Consider the following 5203-nt stretch of genomic DNA (forward strand, 5'->3'; position numbering starts at 1 on the left):
CATTCAAGCTCTGTTGCATGTAGAACGTAAGTGGTTGTCAATCACGCGCGTTCATAAGTGAGAATTATAATGAGGGTAATCTGACTCATAACATTCATCCTGTTCTTGGGTACGAATGAATATCTTGGAATAAGAATAAGAGAGATTTGAATAAAAGAAGATAGAATTTCATTAATACTTGAGGTGCAGCAGAGCTCCACACCCTTAATCTATGGTGTGCAGAAACTCCACTGTTGAAAACACATAAGCAAAAGGTTTAGGCATGGCCGAATGGCCAGCCCTCTCCTAACGTGATCACAGGATTCAGAATACCATCCCCGATGTCTAATACAATAGATAAATGTCCTATATATACTAGACTAGCTACTAGGGTTTACATGAGTAAGTAATTGATGCATAAATCCACTTCCGGGGCCCACTTGGTGTATGCTTGGGCTGAGCTTGATTAATCTACGAGCTAAGGCATTTCTTGGCGTCAAACTCCAGGTTATGACGTGTTTTGGGCGTTCAACTCCGGATCATGACGTTTTTCTGGCGTTTAACTCCAGACAGCAGCGTGTACTTGGCGTTCAACGCCAAGTTACGTCGTCTTTCTTCGAATAAAGTATGGACTATTATATATTTCTGGAAAGCCCTGGATGTCTACTTTCCAACGCCGTTGAGAGCGCGCCAATTGGAGTTCTGTAACTCCAGAAAATCCATTTCGAGTGCAGGGAGGTCAGATTCCAACAGCATCAGCAGTCCTTTTGTCAGCCTTCTTCAGAGTTTTGCTCAAATCCCTCAATTTCAGTCAGAATTTACCTGAAATCACAGAAAAACACACAAACTCATAGTAAAGTCCCGAAATGTGAATTTAACATAAAAACTAATGAAAACATCCCTAAAAGTAGCTCAATCTTACTAAAAACTATATAAAAACAATGCCAAAAAGCGTATAAATTATCCGCTCATCACTTAACCACCTAGAACTTGTCCTGAAAAGGTGCCAAGAGAATAACCTGGTCTTAAACTAGCAGAAATGTCACTTTATGGTGACTGAAGGAATTGTCCTTGGGCACAAAATTTCAAGCAAGGGAATAGAGGTGGATAAAGCAAAGATAGAGGTAATTGAAAAATTACCACCACCTGCCAATGTTAAGGCAATCAGAAGCTTTCTAGGGCATGCAGGATTCTACAGAAGGTTTATAAAGAATTTTTCAAAAATTGCAAAACCTCTAAGCAACCTGCTAGCTGCTGACACACCATTTGTGTTTGACACACAGTGTCTGCAGGCATTTGAGACCCTGAAAGCCAAGCTGGTCACAGCACCAGTCATCTCTGCACCAGACTAGACATTACCATTCGAACTAATGTGTGATGCCAGTTACCATGCCATTGGGACAGAGGCATAACAAGCTTCTGCATGTCATTTATTATGCTAGCCGTGTTCTAAATGATGCATAGAAGAATTACACAACCACAGAAAAAGAGTTACTTGCAGTGGTCTATGCCATTGACAAGTTTAGATCCTATTTGGTAGGGTCAAAAGTGATTGTGTACACTGACCATGCTGCTCTTAAATACTTACTCACAAAGTAGGATTCAAAACCCAGGCTCATAAGGTCGGTGCTACTTCTGCAAGAGTTTGATATAGAAATAAGAGACAGAAAAGGGACAGAGAACCAAGTAGCTGATCATCTGTCCCGAATAGAACCAGTAGCCGGGGCGTCCCTCCCTTCTACTGAGGTCTCTGAGACCTTTCCAGATGAGCAACTCTTTGCCATTCAGGAAGCTCCATGGTTTGCAGACATTGCAAACTATAAAGCTGTGAGGTTCATACCACAGGAGTACAGCAGAGTGCAAAGAAAAAAATTAATTTCAGATGCCATGTACTACCTATGGGATGAGCCATATCTCTTTAAGAGATGTGCAGACGGAATAATCCGCAGATGTGTACCTAGAGAGGAAGCACAAAGAATCCTGTGGCATCGCCATGGATCACAGTATGGGGGACATTTTGGAGGTGAGCGAACAGCCACTAAGGTCCTCCAATGTAGATTCTACTGGCCTACTCTCTATAAGGATGCCCGAGAGTTTGTGCGTAACTGTGACAATTGCCAAAGAGCTGGTAACTTGCCTCATGGTTACGCCATGCCTCAACAAGGGATCTTAGAGATTGAATTGTTTGATGTATGGGGAATCAACTTCATGGGTCCCTTCCCACCATCATACTCAAACACTTATATTCTGGTGGTAGTAGACTATGTATCTAAATGGGTAGAAGCAATTGCCACACCCAATAATGATACCAAGACCGTGCTGAAATTCCTCCAGAAATACATCTTCAGCAGGTTTGGTGTTCCCAGATTACTAATCAGTGATGCGGGCACTCATTTCTGTAATAAATAGTTGTACTCTGCTATGGTTCGATATGGAATTAGCCACAAAGTAGCAACTCCGTATCATCCACAGACAAATGGGCAAGCTGAAGTCTCTAATAGAGAGCTAAAAAGAATCCTGGAATGGACTGTTATTGCCCGTAGAAAGGATTGGGCAAAGAGATTGGATGATGCTCTGTGGGCATACAGAACAGCATACAAGACTCCTATAGGAACCTCTCCATACCAACTTGTGTATGGGAAGGCCTGTCATCTGCCCGTGGAACTGGAACATAAAGCCTACTGAACAACCAGATTCCTAAACATGGATGCTAAGTTAGCTGATGAAAAAAGATTGCTCCAGCTAAATGAGCTAGAGGAGTTCAGACTCAGTGCCTTCGAAAATGCAAAAATCTATAAGGAGAAGGCAAAGAAGTGGCATGACAAAAAGTTGTCATCCAGAGTCTTTGAACCAGGACAAAAAGTTCTGCTCTTCAACTCTAGGCTCAGACTATTCCCAGGAAAAGTTGAGGCTTGAATGAAATCAGTAACAGGTTCAGCTAAAGACGATAAAGAAGCGCTTGCTGGGAGGCAACCAAGTCATTAGCAGGGTATCTATTTTATTTAATAAAAGTTTGATACATATTCTCAAAGGGTGATCATCAAAATTGAAGGAATTCACAAGGTTATAGAAAAATTCAGTGCAAAAAGCAGAGAAAAGAAGCTTGCTGGTGAAAAAATGCCAATAAGGGTACTCTGGGCGTTAAACGCCAGAATGGGCACCATTCTGGGCGTTTAACGCCAGTAAAGGTACCATTTTGGGCGTTAAACGCCAGAATGGGCACCATTCTGGGCATTTAATGCCAGGTGTGCAGCATCCTGGGCGTTTAGCAAAACGCCCAGTGAAGAAGGGATTTCTGGCGTTTAATGCCAGCCAGGGTACCTGGCTGGGCATTAAACGCCCAAATTGGCCAACATTTGGGGGTTAAACGCCAGAATGGATACCATTCTGGGCGTTTAACGCCAGATAGGTGGGGGACAGAGATTTTGCTTTCCACTTCAAATTTTTTCAAACTTTCCTGTTTTGATCCATAATTTTCTACATAAACACATTTCAAACTTTCATCATTCACCTTCAAATTTTCAGAAATTAAAATCATTCTTCAAATCCTTTCCAAATCTTCTTCAAAAACTCAAACATCTCTCAAATTCTTTCCATATCTTCTCAAATCTCTTTCAAAATTTTCGAAATCTCTCCCCCTCCCTTATAAATACACGTTTGGCCATCCCCTTCTTGCCACCATTCGAATTTGCTCTCCTCCTCTCCCTCCTCTTTACTTTCTTTTTTTTGCTTGAGGACAAGCAAACCTCTAAGTTTGGTGTGTTTTTCCGTGATTACTAAGCTAAGGCTCATCAAGATCATGGCTCCCAAGGGAAAACAAACCAATTCAAGAGGCAAAAAAAGAGAACACTCCAAAGGACCTTTGGAGTCAAGAGAGGTTCTTAACCAAAGAACATGCAGACCATTACCACAAAATAATGGGTCTAAGGTCAGTGATCCCGGAAGTTAAATTTGATCTGAAAGAAGATGAATATCCCGAGATCCAAGAGCAAATTCGAAACAGAGGATGGGAAGTTCTAACCAACCTTGAGACAAAGGTTGGAAGAAACATGGTTCAGGAATTCTACTCAAATCTGTGGCTGATAGGTAAATAGAGAATGACTGGAACCGCTTTTCATACCTTTAGAACCATGGTCAGAGGGAGAATTATTTACGTCCATCTGGACAAAATAAGAGAGGTCTTCAAATTGCCTCAACTGCAAGATGATCCTGAATCCTTTAATAGGAGAATGGTAAGAGCAGATAAGGGGTTGGATTAAGTTCTAGAAGACATATGCCTCCCTGGAACTATGTGGACAACCAATTCAAAAGGTGTCCCAAACCAACTCAAGAGGGAGATCTCAAACCAATTGCAAGAAGTTGGCTAGACTTCATTGGGTGTTCCATATTGCCCACTAGCAACCATTCTGAGGTCACTATCAAGAGAGCAGTGATGATTCATTGCATTATGCTGGGGAAAGAAGTGGAGGTTCATCATCTGATTGCTTGTGAGATTTACACAATTACAAACAAGAATTCCACTGAAGCCAAACTGGCACCCAAGCTTAATCTCTTTGCTATGTAAAGATGCTGGGGTGAGGATGGAAGTAGATGAATTCATCCCAATTGAACATCCAATCACCAAGAAGTCAATGGAAGGACAAATGCAAGATAATTCTATCAAAAGGAGGGCGCAGGAGTTCCTCCCTGCGCTCCCTGAAATTGACTACTGGACCCGCCTAGAAGCATCTGTTGCCAAGCTGCAAGAAGCTATGGAACAAATTAAGGAAGAACAGCAGAATCAAAACTGCATGCTCTGCAAATTGCTGAAGGAACAAGAGAAGCAGGGGCGTGAGCTACAAGAGCTGAAGCGCTAGAAGCTCTCCCTTGAAGGGGCAAATACCCCACAAGTTGAGGGAGCATCCACTTCTCAAGATCAAGGTTGTTGAGTCCTAACTCTGTGATAACCTCTATCATTAAGAGTCTATTTTAGAGTCATTTAAATTTTTGTTTTCTATTACTATTAGTCTTATCTTATGTTTATCTTTGAGTCTTGTTCTTAATTCATGATTGATAAAATTTAATGTCTATGCCTTAAAGCTATGAATGTCCTATGAATCCATCACTTCTCTTAAATGAAAAATGCTTTAATCACAAAAGAACAAGAAGTGCAGGATTTCGAATTCATCTCTGAAACTAGTTGAATTAGTTTAATGTGGTGACAATACTATTTATTTCCTGAATG

This window comes from Arachis duranensis, chromosome 4, assembly GCF_000817695.3.
Source record: "Arachis duranensis cultivar V14167 chromosome 4, aradu.V14167.gnm2.J7QH, whole genome shotgun sequence".
Taxonomy (NCBI): domain Eukaryota; kingdom Viridiplantae; phylum Streptophyta; class Magnoliopsida; order Fabales; family Fabaceae; genus Arachis; species Arachis duranensis.